Raw genomic sequence first — 15,710 nt, 5'->3', positions numbered from 1 at the left:
ATAGCCAGAGTTCCATGAAGAGTCGAGATTGTCCCACCTTTAGCTCACACAACCGACCGACTGACGCGTTACCGGGACTATGGTGCCCACCTTTGGAGTGACGAGCCACGGGTCTGGCCACGTCTGCACAGTGAGATGACGGACGGCGGATGGGCGAATCTCTCGCCAAGGTTTTTAGCGGCGTATTCCACGCCAGCCACACACCCCAGCGGAGGTGAGGATGACCACACTTTACTCCAGAGGTGGGACAAAGTCATTGTTATGCAAGTCCAAGTCGAGTCTGAAGTCATCAAATTCATGACTCGAGTCTGACTCGAGTCCAAGTCACATGACTCGAGTCCACACCTCAGAGGTGGGACAAAGTCATTGTTATGCAAGTCCAAGTCGAGTCTGAAGTCATCAAATTCATGACTCGAGTCTGACTCGAGTCCAAGTCACATGACTCGAGTCCACACCAGTTTACTCCCCCCGCCAAACGCAACTTTCAGATCGCCTGACTGTGGTCTAACTTAATTAGCCTGCTGGGTGGACAGAGAGATGGGATTTAAGAAATGTGCCCGTCATTTGAACTGCGCGGCCAGGAGATTGAAGCAGTAATCTCTGGATTGTAAGTCCAGTGCGCTAACCATCGCATGACGTGAATATGTCCGTGCAAACGTACGACAATTACGATTTAAAGCTTTCGTGACTGCAGGGATTCATCTTCTTGGTTCTTTCGGTAAAGTCACGTAGAAGGGAAGTAATAAATAAGTAATACTAATCACATACCTGCATTTCCCATTGGTATGCTGGATTCCTCTTGATATGCAAATTATTTTGTCAAGGCGCCCTCTTCCTCCCCCCCCTCCTTCCAACCCAGCTTATATACTGTATATGCTCCAAGCACGTGTGCTGTTTCATTCAGACGCTGTCGCCTCGACAGACCTGGTTTCACCTGAGGACGGCTGCTTGCGTTGTGGCCGAAACATCGTGAGAATTAATTTATTATCTTTTATTTGTATTATTTTATTACTTCCCTTCTACGTGACTTTACCGAAAGAACCAACGACAATTACTTTATTCCAGGCAATTGCTGCTCTGCACATTAGGCATCGGTGGTGAGAGAGCGGCCAAAACCTGAGGTAAAACCAAAAAAAAACTCAAAACATATCTGAACGGAATTGCACACCGAAGGCAGATGGCTGCATGATAAATAATACGGAGACGCCGCAATATCGAAGGAGACAGATAGTGCCAAAGAAAATCATACACCGTGGCTCTATCGATTAAGTCTTGCATGAACCACATTTCACGGGGGGGATGGGGGTGGCGTGCCCCCCCCCCCCAAATATTGATGGGTGAGCGTGAAACAGTGAAGCAACGGCGCTGATACATCCATGAGAGCTTTTTTTTTACATTGATGAAGAGGACTCACAAGGTCATAAACAGGTTATCTGGATGTATATCAATCACATTCACCCGCATTTGGCTACTCGAGATATGCGCTCGCTCTATCTGGATTTGATGTAGTATCTCTGTTGTTTGGACCCATTTATAAGTAATGGATTGATGGCACGAAGCACGATACGCATCTTAACATGCGAGACTTCACGCCGCTGTTTTTGGGCGATATCACGATTTTGCGGTGTAATTGCGTCATCGCAAACAGCTCGTGCCGAAAGTTTTTTGTGTGTGTGTGTGGGCGAACCGAGACGACAATTTGTGAGGTGTGTGTGTGTGTGAGGTCACAAGTGGTCTATCCTTCCGGCTCGCTGTCATGGCATCATCCTGTCAGTGGGACGCTTGAATTGGCATGCGAACAAAAAAAAGAAAGAAAGCACGGCCACTTGGCTCGATGGAGGAGAGCATTGCAACAGCGTCACAGATGCCAATCACCCGTCGCATCCAAGCGAAATCGATATCCACAGCGTTCACAACAGTTAACACAAGCGGTGAGATGGGGGCCGACGCATTTCCATTTGCAATCTTTGTTGCCTGGACAGTTGCGTGCATCCGAGGTCGCCGTTGCCAAAACGACCAAACGGTCAACTAAGTGTTTGTTTAAGGATGTTCTTCATTCCGACCCATCCCCACCACCCTCCAAGCATTCATGCAAAATGCAAGGTAATAGAATCTGAAGAACATCGGTGCACTGTGCCCCCCCCCCCTCTCCCACACATTCACTTGACAAGGGCACTCTGTCATTTCGTACCCCCAATCACTGAGGGCTGAAGCGGCAAATTGCACACTTTTAGACTTTTCAATTCATTACATAACCTACGGACGTTTAATAGGTGCTTCCACCAGCCGTTAGGGCTATTTTTATTCTTAACTGACAGTACGCGTGCCGCCGTCGGGCGTATAATAACAACAAAAGCCACACTCTTTCACATTTTATCATTATTTTAACCGCTCATTTTTTTACGTTTTTTGTTGCAGTTAAAACCGAGGCGCGACTGAGAGGAGAGTCCACAACGGAGATGGAGTGACGAAATAAGTTGAGGGTGCATCTGTGGGGCGTGCTTATCACATGGAAAGATCGTCACGACGACGACGATGATGATGACGATGATGATTTTAACCCAAAACTAAAATCAGAACTGTAAATCAAATGCCCTCAATGGAATGCTTACAAATCTTAGTGGGCACGTTTGTACAGAATTCATGATCCATTGTTCAAGAGCTCATTTCCTCGGAAGGGGTTCAATCGTATGACACACATTTATCCTCCAAAAGAATATATTTCATTTCAATGACCCCTATTCTTTCCGTCTTGCACATTCATCTCGACGGATGTAACTTCATTGTACGGGGCACGAGGGTGAAGAGCAAGTTGCAGTGGGTGAGCACACCACACAGCGTATCTGGCGATGGTAGTTCGACTCATGACGATGGCTGACAGCAGCGGCGAGTGATGTGTGAACCTGCCCTGGGCCAACCCCTTCCGTTCTTCAACCCCGCGATGACCAGCGTGGTGAATCAACGGTCAAGCTATCCTCACCCAAAAAAAAATTACGATAAAGGGGGGGAGGCTTTCATCCCACAATGGATCGATAAAGCGACGTACATTTTGTCTTTGTAAATGTATAAAATACTTGATTAATTAATTATGAATTCACGTAAAAAAATAAACATCGTGTTACTGTTGGTGAATCTGTGTGTATAATCGCTCATGTGTAACAAAACATTCGTGGGAAGAATTACGACGTCGTGGATGTTTTCACAGGTTCAAGACGCAGAAAGGTCACACAGATGAATGCCTTTTGAAAAGCGACGCGTCATCACGCGATCACGAACGCTGCGCACACACACAACGCGCCGATCTCCGCCATGTCACGCGCCTTCCCTTATTGATGCCAATCAAAGACGCTCGCGAACACGCGAAGAAAGCGACGCGTTCCCTGGAGTGTTTCGTTCACGGCAAGAGTGCTTTCTCTCTCTCTCTCAACAAAGCGCAGCAGAGGAATGGCTGTGTACGATGTGTCAAGTCAAAGTGATTTCCTGCTCAAATGTATCCTGGGGCAGTGCTCAGCTCCCGGTTACAGCCCCCTGAACCTACGGTGAAAATTCCACATTCTTACGGAGGGCGAAGATATTCAGGAAACAACCACTCTTAATTTTGGAGCTTTCGTGACTGCAGGAATTATTCTTTGGTTCTTTCCAAAGAATGAAACAACCACTGTTGGCTTCCCGCAAAAGTATTGCTCATTTGATCAACCACCAGGAGGAATGGTGAACTGAGTCAACCCCCCAAACCTGCACTTGAACTTGCAACCTTCCCATTGCGAGCTGCTCACTCTTCCTGCTGAGCCACCTGACCAGAAGCAAGGTGCGTGGAGGTGCTTCGAGTCAGCAAGCCCAAGGTCATTGTCCCAAGTCATTTCAACAGCGATTGCAAACGGAATTCTGTTAGGCGAAACTAAAACTATTTAAACTCGTTTTTGTAATTTCACCAGCTAAGGACCACTGCGCTATATAGACTTTTTTTTCAAGAAGCCAGCTCGCCACAAATGATAGCTCAACGAAGTGGCTTATCAAGTGGAAATGTATAGCAGGAAAATACTCTAAAAGCATGTTTGCAGATGTGGAGGTAAAAAAAACGGAGGACCCGGAGTAAACTCCAGTCGACCATGGGGAGAGAGAGAAAGACACGTAAAACTCCAAATATGCAGCAGGCGTCAGGGTCGGGATCGAACCCACGACCTTTTGAATACCAGGCAAGTTAGTTAACATCTCGCCATCATGGCACCCTAGCCATACAGAATAGTATAATAATTGTAATAAGAATGATGTGCTACATTTGATAGGCGGGGAGGGGGGGGAAGGTTAGGAATAAGAAGCTTTTGAAAGGCATTTTGGGGTTCCAGGAAATAATATAAGTAAAATGAAAGAACGAATTGCACAAATAGAGGTGTTCCAGCGGTAAATTAATCTATACATTGAGTCGCCTTCATTTTATCGAGTGCCCAATGCTTGAAATAATGGAACGAGATTGGTTGTGTTTGTGCCCTAATGTGCCAAATTACTGGCACAGCTTGTGAGCTATCACATCGCTATTGATAATTATGGAAAGGTGATCGTGTTATCGTAATCCAAATAACCCTTTCTCTCACACGGGCATCCTACAGCCATGCACCATCTCAATGTTGACAATGCAGCCGTGCGGTTGCTCGCTCGCGCTGTCAGAAGGGCCTCCACCAGGGTCCGCTCTAGAGAGCCCCATCTGCATGGACATAAGTGCCTCCTCTTCCAGGCTGGCACACACATCATGGAGGCGATGGCAGTACCCACACTTCACCACGCCGCATGGATTAACTGTGGTAAAGTCACGTAGGTAAACAATTAAAATTTTAATTAATGAAAGTAAAATAAAATAAAAAATCACGACGTTTCGGAGGCAACACAAGCTTCCGTCTTCAGGTGGAACCGTCACAGCACGCTTGCTGTATCAACAAGCGTGCTGTGACAGTTCCACCTGAAGACGGAAGCTTGTGTTGCCTCCGAAACGTCGTGATTTTCTTTTTCTTTTTTTTTATTTTACTTTTATTGATTTTTTATTTTTTACCTACGTGACTTTACCGAAAAAACCTAAGAATATGAATCCTTGCAGTCACGAAAGCTTCAAATCTAGAATTAACTGTGGTGTACAGCTGGATGGTGGGGGGATGTGTTGCGTTGGGGGTTGGTGGGTGTTTAACACACTAGCGGCATTGTTGCAACTGCCGTACCTGGAGACCGAATCAAAGTAGAGAGCTCAAGATTGCAATTCCGGGTATTCCGCATCATTGCACCGTAGAAGTGCCCTATTAATAATTCATGCCGGTGTAAACAACCAGAAATGCGCCTTTTGCAATTCAATGCAGCGTCAACAGATTCGCCGCGCAGATCAGCCGCTAGTTGTGTTCATCTAGCGGTGGCCAGGTTGCTTAACACCTCTCCTCATTTGTCTCAAGAGACCGGCTGCCACTCCATGAGCCAGCTCTCCCGAAGACAGATGCCACGACCCGTCACATCCATATGTTCCAAGCAGATGCAAAATGTGCAAATTTCACGGACGCGTCTGGCAACACGGCAGTCCAGATACAGCCGCGAACTGCAAATATGTTTCATAAAAAAATCTACGAAAATGTGTTGTACGAACGTGACGGTATTTTTGTTAGAGTATAATTTTAATATTTCATAAAGATCATTATTTTAACCACGTATACTTAATATTGCTATTCTTTGTACAGTTCGTAAAATATAATTGCTATCTTGAATTTGATGGATTTCATTACAAAGTTTATCGGACACGGCTGATATTGATGACTATACTAAACTAATCAGTTTATAATAATACTGCCATGATAAATTACAACCCTTTGTCAATCCACAACTTGACAGGAACCTGCATTTACGGTTGGGGTAGTTTAACCATACTTCACTCCTCTGGTCAGTATGAGTTGGTGGATTACCAGGGGTCAGAACCAGTTCAGAGAAGACTTGCAACTGATACTGGCTCTGGTAATGAATTGAAATCAGCTTCATGTATGCACGTATGTTCAAATAATTGCACATTGTACGTAGCCAACCGTGCTAACACTGGTCTACAATTTTTTAGACGTCGTCTGCTTCAGAGATGAAATGTGCCGTTCATTATGGATTTGCATGTGCTGAATTCAAATATGACAGTTAGAACAGTTGATTGGCTACTATATTCTTTGGGTCTTTCGGTAAAGTCACTTAGAAAGGTTAAAAGAAAATAGCAAAATAACAAAAAAACTACTGTTCCCAAGATATTTTAGTTTTTACATTTTACGTCTAAGCATACTGTCGAGATAGTATAGTTTTAATTATACATCGTAAACCTAGGTCTTTTCATGTGTTTATGGTTGCTTTACATGATAACATGTCACCTGTCCTGTTCATGTAACACTTTTAAAATCAGTAAAATGGTGAAATAAATAAAATGTGTTATGAAAAAAAGGCAAATAATCTAATATGTATAAATAGGTGCATAGTTTAGTCCTTATTTAGTGTCCTCTCGGCACGTCTGGGCTTGACTCTTGTATTTATTAAATGAATAATTTTATATCACTGTCCAGCAAGAGTCTGCAAGCATTAATGGGCTTCATTTGCCCTGAGAGCGTTTCTCCATTGTTGCAATGTCCTGGGTGGAATCGCTCGCCACGCTCGTCGCTCACTGCTACGCAGTTCGGTGGGAAAGAATCTGGATGAGAGTGCAAAACAAATATCTTTAGTGACTTGTTGCAACCAAGGCTTTTGTATGCCTTGAGAAGTTTTCCACCAACTCCCTGTAGTTGTCTGCCGAGTTGTTTCCGAGAAAATTTGCTGCCACTAACTGGAAGGCTTTCCATGGCGTAATTTAATTGTCCCGCAGTGCACTGTCAAATGTATCATCTCGAAGAAGTTCAAGAATTTGACGACCAACAAAGACACTTTCCTTTATCTTAGCTTCACTTAACCTTGGTACTTGAAAGCTGCTTGTGTTTTGTCCATGGCTTTGACAAAGTTCTACATCTGACCCAGCTTGATGTCTAAAGGTGGTAACAAAATCTTCCTTGACTCAACAAGTGGTGGATGCTGAAAACTTTTCTTCCACATCTCCAATGACTGTCGGAGTGGCCAATCTATCTTGATGTAGTGGGAATCTCTCGCACGACTATCCCATTCGCAGAGAGAACAGCAGTACTTTGTGTATCCAGTCTGCAGACCGAGCAAGAGAGCAATAACCTTCAAATTGCCACAAAGCTGCCACTGATTTTGGTCATAGTTTATGCACCTCAAAAGTTGTTTCATGTTGTCATAGGTTTTCTTCATATGGACTGCATGACCAACTGGAATTGATAGCAAAAATTGACATTATGCAGCAAAACAGCTTTAAGACTCATCTTCGATTAATCAGTGCACAGTCTACACTCATCTGGATCATGAACAATGTTGAGGGCTGCCATAAAACCATCGATGTTGTTGCAGGCTAAAGATCACATTCCATGAAGAAGAATGGGACAAGATCCGTTTGACGGTCACGGAACATGGAAACCCCAACATCACCTGCCAGGAGATTCCACTGATGCAGTCTGGAGCCCAACAGCTCTGCCTTACTCTTGGGTAGTTCCAAATCTCTAACAAGGTATTTCAGTTCACCTTGTGTTATGAGGTGTGGTTCAAAGAAGGAGGATGGGAGGGAAATCTTGGTCATGTGACCTTGATGGTTCAGGACCAGAAGTTTCATCCTCTTCCTCGTCTGACTCAAGTGAGAATGATTCTGGTGCATCAGACACCCGCAGTCCTTCTCAGTGGGGTGCTGGGCGTATAGCTGATGGAATGTTTGGATAATGTACCGTTCACTTTTTTCTTCTTTGACACACCTTTCCCAACTGGAGGCGCCATGCAGAAGTAACAATTGCTGATATGATCTGTTGCCTCTTTCCAAATCATTGGGACTGCAAAAGATATAGATGACTTTTACCAAAAGAACCAAGAAAATGAATCTCTGCAGTCACGAAAGCTTAAATCTAAATATAGAATGAAGTTATAACTTGCAGCAACAATGTGCTTTGAGCCGTTTCTATACCCTTGTAGATGTGTCCTAATGTGCATAACCACTTTACAGGGGGCCTCAGTGAAAGCCCATTGCGAGGATTAACATATTCATTTAGTGCTCATCCTTTAAGACATTATGGAATTCGACGACACAATAATGCACGGTTTTTTCTAAAATATGACATCAAAATGTCCCTCTCCCACATTTTTCTGCACGCAGAGCGAACAAACGAGCGGAATTCTTCTCTGACAACTTCACAGAACGCCGCAGAGCAATGCTGCAATCTACACCTGGGCAATTCTTGCCGACAAAAAATAATAATTTGTGAAACATCATCCAGCGTACATCGTTAATTGGCAACACTTGAGCAGTGATGCAATATGCGTGAATGATACTCGTAATTATTGTTTTCAGTTTTTTTTTTTAAACCTCCTACTACATTCATTTCTAGAGAAAATTGTATAGATGATGTATGCACGTTGCACATGATGTATAGATATTGCACGCCGTTCCGGGCAATAATTTTGGTTACATCACATCCATCTCAACTCATGTTGTCTTCACCACACCGCGATGGTGAGTCGGTAATATCGGGTACAATAATAACGAGTTCGCATCACTGGGTATACCATCTAGTGGTAGTGCCTTGCGCTGAAACATCTCTATACTGTAATGAGCCAGCCTACCAGTGTTCTGAAAAAGATTGAGTGACAAGTTAAGCCCAGGAGAGTCACGCACACACACACAAGCACACACGCGTGTGTGTGTGTGTCCGCGTGTGCGGTTTAGTCTCAAACACGTGTGCTGCTCCGTGAGCAAACACGTCAAATAATAATGATTGTATTTTTGTTTCATTTCTCGCAGCTTGCTGGATAAATAACTCCTCCCCGTCACGAGGGTTATGTTAATGGTAGTTCAGAATCAGAAGTTTATTTCTGAAAGTCAAGCCCCGCCGATCTACAAAGTAATTTTTCAAGGGCGACTCGCCCCGGCAGACAGCGGCAGACAGCAGCGTCACGCGCCGGTCAGTGCAGGTTGGTGAGATGGGTGGGGGAGGGGAGGGGGGTGGTCAGGTTGGGATTTGGGGCTGTTCAGATGTCACTCAGCACGACTTGTGGCTGTGGCCAGGATTCCAAATCGAGTGAGAAATTAAGTGATGCACGTTGCGATGGTGTCCCTGGAGCGCAACGCTGGCGAGATGTTAACTACCTCGCCTGGTGTACAGGAGGTCTTGGGTTCGACCCCGACCCTGACGCCTGCTGCTGTATATTTGGAGTTTGCATGTTCGCGCAGAATTTTCTCCGGGTCCTCCGGTTTTTCACTCTACATGTATAATCGATGTGCTTATAGAGTGTTTTGTCTGCTATAAATGTGCACGCGACAAGGCACTTCGTTTGAGCTATCATTTCTGGCCAGGTCGATTTTGAAAAGAAATAACTATTTAGCTAAGTGGACCTGACCTGGTGAAAAGTGTATTGTTTTAGTCAATATAGGACCCAAAATAAGTGATTAACGGTCCATGATTGTCATGTTAGACAAATAAATGTTGACCACGGAAGGTAACTGCCCCCCGCCCTCGTCCCCCCTTTGTTTCAAGTGGTGACCAGATGGCCATACTTATTGTCAAGCACTTAAGGGATGTTGGAACGTTATGACCAAGAAAACCGCGTTAATACCACTCCATGTACTTTAATGTGAAGCAGTGGCTTAGTGTTTTTTTTGTTTAACCCTGAAGGCACTTTTCAAACTATATCAATCTCTTGCAGCACACAATAAGAGTACCTGGGTATGTAAACGATGCCATGCCATAACAGCATGTGATAATCATTGTAAAGTTTATTTTTTTAACGCAATATTGCGATGGCTACAAATATTCTGTCCCAAAAAGCAAAGATTCGTGTCGGCAAACGTGCTCTTTGGAATATCTAAACACGTAAAAAATACAACGTGGAAATAGGTAGTTTTTATATATCAATATCACAACCTTCAACACCTCTCGCAATTAATCAAGATAATTGATTGCAAACATTTTTTTCACATCAAATGTATACACAGATGTCGCAGAATGTGTAAGAAATATGTTTTTTTTTGGCTATGCGTTTCCACATTTGCTAGAAGATTTCTTCTGATGCGATGACCTCCAAAGATAGCTTTTGTTGCTCAAAATAACATTTTTAAATTGGAGGAGAGGTACTTTATGTGTTGTTCATCTCAGACAAACATACCTTTGAAAAGCATATAATTGCTAATTAAAAAACTAGAAAAGCTCATCTTGCAATAAAACACCCTTATAAGGATATGCCCTCTACACAAATTAGGTAAGAGCTTAATAAGATACAGATAAGACAAAATTGGAGTCTACAAAAAATAACCCACAAGATAACTCACGTGTGATGGGGCACTGAACATAAAACGATGGTGGTCATTTTTCGATTTAAAGCTTTCGTGACTGCAGGGATTCATCTTCTTGGTTCTTTCGGTAAAGTCACGTAGAATGGAAATAATAAAATAATAATAATAAAACATAATAAAATAATTCTCACGACGTTTCGGCCACAACGCAAGCAGCCGTCCTCAGGTGAAGAACAGGTCTGTCGGAAAGAACAGGTCTGTCGGAAAGATGTCTTTCGACAGGCCTGTTCTTCACCTGAGGACGGCTGCTTGCGTTGTGGCCGAAACGTCGTGAGAATTATTTTATAATGTTTTATTTTTATTATTTTATTATTTCCCTTCTACGTGACTTTACCGAAAGAACCAAGAAGATGTTGGTCATATTATTTGTCTCCCCTCAAGTCATTTCTTGCTAAAAATTGGCATTGAGGTAACGCTCACCTCCTCCTCATTACAGACCTGAGAAAGTGGTGGAAGTCCCACATTCCGATGGCGGGTCCAGTTTCTCGTATATTACAACTACTGGTGACTTTCTCGCGAAGTGGTATTTATTTAATGACTCTGGAGGGATTATGGGCTGAGTAAAGCCCCCATCCAGGGCTTTACGTCATAACCTTCCGATTGTGAGACGCTCATTCAGCTGGGTAGTTACCTCGCTAGAGTTTCTTATTATTTTGTTCTTTAAAAAAATATTAAGTTACACGCACACAAAGATTTTTTTTTATTTCCCCCTGCCAATGTGATCTTCGAATTTTCCACAAGAAAGTTTGTTATTTTGCATCCATGTAATTACATAACAATAATAATAACAACACTTCCATACTCGGAATTAATTGGCCGTATAAATGAATATGTATATTTCCTTTTTTAGCAAATGGGCTTGGGCAGAGCAAGTCGCAAGCAAGAATGATGGCCCATGGCTCAAGAATAGGGGAGACAAAGTGGAAGACATCCAGCGAAGAGATGGAGCGATTGCATCAGTTTGCAAGTCAGGGTTCTTGGATTACTACATCACGGGATAACGAGAGATGACGACCTATATCGAGCAGTAGATTGAGCATGGCTTATTGGCGACAACGATCAATGATGATTATTATTTTTTTTATTATACTCTCCAATTATTAAATTGCTATTGTGTACGTGAATAAAAGAGCAGGGAACATGCAAGAGGAAGACGAAGAAAGCAGTAGCGTTGAGCATTGCTTATTGGCAACAACGATCAATGATGAGCGTTATTTTTTTAATTCATGCCATCCAATTATTCAATTGCTATTGTGCACATGAATAAATGAGCAGGGAACATGGAAGAGGAAGACGAAGAAAGCACTATGCCCACAAGGACAAATGTTGACACCTCATAATGGACATCAGTAAAGCATGACCTTGACATTGCATTGTGGGCCCCTTCTGGCCGTGACGAATTGTATTCTCCATGCGGATTTTTTCCCCACGTGGCCTCTTCTGAAGGTCAGTGGCGCAGCGCTTGGGCTGTAAGTGATGCTCGTGAAGAACGCTGTGGTTTTTTTTAATCCATCGCCCCCATCAAAATTAAACATTACAGCTTTTTTTTCGGGGGGTTTGGTTTACAAAGGTTTAATCATCGTCAAGTTGACACGAGGAAATGTCTTGTGCATACCACGAAACATTATTCTCTTTGCTCTGAATTGACTTGATGTGTTGAGCCCATCTCCTCTGTCTCACTTCACATGTTAAACGTTCACCCCCCCCCCTCCCCCATGCATCGCTTTCCAAAAATGTGCACGACGTGGTATACGATTCATGGGCCCTGATTTACGTGGAAGCAAAAAAAAACCTGTTCCTGTAAAGATGTACTCCTGCGATGTGTATATAACAACCCTGTCAGCATAAATATCAAGCTCTAGTACTGAAGTACTGTCGTCAATAATGTACACACTCCACTTAAAAGGGTCTCAATAAAGAGTGTTTCTTAATACCGCTGAAATAAATGTACGTTTAAGCCAGAGATGACTTGTATTTTTTCTTGCTTCATCAATATAAAACAGACTTGAAGCTAAACAATGCAATGCCGTTACAAGGATTGTTGTATGCGTATCAGTGTGTGATATCTGAGCAAAGAAACGTTGTGCTTACGTACGTATATTTCCTTGACTGTCATTGATTATCTTACGTAGGAGGAAATATGCTATTGATTTCTCTCTCTTTGCAATTTACAGCGCTCTTATTAAAACAAAAAAAACCCGCTAACCGTAAAACAGTTTACATTTCCACTCTTTGTAAACGATAATTGTTTAAACTTTTGTTTAAAAAAAAAGGTGGTCATGTAAATATGAAAATTATTCTCAGGAACGTCTGATCGTGTTGTTTCCAATTTAATAATAAAATAAAACCGATGCCACGCATATAAAGGATTTATAGTGAAAAACTTTGCTTTTACGGGTTAATTTTTTAAAGCATCTCACGTTCTTCATTTAAATAAATGGGAAATCAAAGGCAGCGAGACACTGCAATGGGTGTCCCTGATCATCTCGGTTAATTGCTTTCTCAACAATCGACTCCCCACTTCTTAATCAAGTTCATTTCATTGTCTCTTGGACATTGGCAGAGACGCATTAATGTACTTTCAGCACTGCCTCTTAGCATTTCGTGGCAGCTGGATTTTTCAATAAATCTTTCAGGATTTTTATTTTATTTTTATTTTTATTATTTTATTACTTCCCTTCTACGTGACTTTACCGAAAGAACCAAGAAGATAAATCTTTCAGGAGTTACGGTAACATTATTTATTCAACTTTGAACGGCACGGGATGAGAGTGAGCAAGATGTCAGAGAACTATGGCAATTGCTAAGAAGGTACGTTGTGAGTAACGGACGATGCGAGTAACGTAGGTTCAAGTAATTCGCAAAGTACGTCCTTTCATTTTAGCGGTCTCAACAAATGCCCTTTAAGACAGCTGAATGCAGACGCCTCGCGAGATAATGAAAGTAATCCAAAATAGGCTGAAGCAACCTCGTGCTGCGAAAAACTGAACGCATTAAATGGCATTGCAGATCAAGCACCCATGATCGATCCATTGCGAGGTGAAAGCTTCCCCAAAACCACAGGCAACTCTTGCGGTCCTGCGATTTAATAATCCATCTGGCACCTGCACGCGAGCCGACTTCACGGATTGCCCTCTTGGTCATGTCCCCTCGCTCAGGGCGTCTTCATGTATTGTGGGGAGCGCCAGTGTAGTAGCGGTTAGCGCCCTGCACTACAAACCCGGCGACCCGAGTTCGATTCCCTCTCACGGCCAAAACCAGTGACGAAAATCTGAACCGGTCCTGGACCTCCCCTCGGTCGACTCAGCCTCAAATGAGTACCTGGTGCGGTGTGTAAATATCGCCACTGGGGAGACAAAGGTGGCCAGGCGTGGTGATGGCAATTCCCCCGTGTGCCGTGCCGGCCTTCACAGCGGCTCGCTAACAACACTTTCAGTCTGTTCAGGCTATAAGGGAGATCTTTGTGTGTTTTTTAAATCCTTTATATTAAGTTTACTTGCTTGCTTGCTTATGACCGTGCAAATATTTCGGTCGTTTTTTAACCCACTTCCCGTGATCCAATCGAGCTGACATTTTCCACACAGACTCGTTGTGCGTGACGATTAATGTTCGTGAAAATTTTTTTCAAAAATGTTACACTTTTTAGGACAAAAATATAATATTTAATTATCAATTGCTTAATGCTGCCATGCAATCATCTGACCCATAGGTGGCAGCCATCTCAAGCCAGAGGACGAGAGGACTCTAGCCGCCACGCATATAAAGGATTTATAGTGAAGCACTTTGTTTTTACGGGTTATACTTGTTTGTATGTATATTACATAAAGAAATACAAGACACATGAAGGCAATGTTAACTGGCAGGGTCACAGAATATATTGCTGTAAAGTATCCCCATTTTGGCTCTTTTTAGCATTCCTGTTACGATTTAAATTATTGTAGTGTCCTTTGTGTTGCTTTGAAGACAATGAGAATATCTCCCACATGAATTGTTGCCACCGTACAATTCAGTTTGTTGTATTGAAAGAGGCAAGCTTGGTTGCGTTCACTTAAAGCATACATTATTCCACACATTTAAACCTGTGCATCAGATATATACGACAATAAGAGAAGCAGTGTGATGTTTTTTTGTTGTTGTTGTTGGCTAAATCCAAATGGGGAATGAGTGGCGATAGTGGGTAGCGTTACTGCACTGAGAAGTCAGTGACTTAAGTTGAATTGGCCTTGATGCAAATGTTAGATTTTAACCTACTAACAGCTTGTAAATCTTGCCACAGATCGTCAATGGCAAGGGCTACTACAATAAACTCATTATTATCACCATCATTAGCCACGGTCATTCCACTGCTGGATGAAGGCCTCCCCAAGCCGATGCCACCTCTTACGATCATGTCATTGATTTCATCATTCCACCTCCCTGGTCAACGTGCTCTCGTGACGATGCCAAACGCCAGTGGCAAGTGATGTCTGCACCGGTCCTGGGTTGCCGACCTTAATCCGTCCACACTGACCAGTGTGGTGGTGTGTGGTCAAACCACCTCCACGAACAAACAAATAAAAAAACAACCGCATAACATCTGTAGATAATTGGTAATAAAAACATAATCCGTGCACGATAACTTTATGGAAAAATATTTTTGTGTTTTTGCATTGCTTAACGGATAATGTAATCTTCGATTGGGCATTGTATAATTAATTCGTCGTGCGTGTGGCACTTGCTTTAATTCATCATCGGTTAGGAGAATAATTTTTCAACTTGCTTCGCGATTTTTTCTATATATTTTGCTGCTGAAAATGTATCCCTTGCGTCAGATTTCCGAGGCCAAACCCTACATCCACTTAATTGATGGGTCTCTTGTGACCTCGTCCATTCCACCAGTCTATTTATATATTACAATTTTAAAGTTAACAAAAGTACTTTTTCACACAGTCTGTATACGTACCGTATATATATATATATATCCATATCTAAAACATGCACAGACATTTCAAACCAACCATCCATAACCGCAGCAAGAAATTATAGACCCCTTTGAAAGCCCAATGAATCCACAGCCACAGATGTTAAGAGACTTGAGATTCAAGAGCGCTAATCCATTGCAGATTTGCCTGTGCGGCTTTGACACCACTGCCTGCTATTAATAAGCGTGGCACCATCTGCCAGTGTGCTTTGAGAGACGGCTTCGCAGGCGAGGTGCAGTGCTTGTAGGGCACTCGCAAAGTAACTGCCAAGAGACGCTGGAGGGGGTGGGGGGGTTGGTGGTGGTCAGGGA

Source organism: Lethenteron reissneri, chromosome 54, assembly GCF_015708825.2.
Source record: "Lethenteron reissneri isolate LAM-NWPU_2019-01 chromosome 54, ASM1570882v1, whole genome shotgun sequence".
Taxonomy (NCBI): Eukaryota; Metazoa; Chordata; class Hyperoartia; order Petromyzontiformes; family Petromyzontidae; genus Lethenteron; species Lethenteron reissneri.
The sequence above is the reverse complement of the archived record's forward strand: the minus strand, read 5'-3'. Positions refer to the sequence as shown.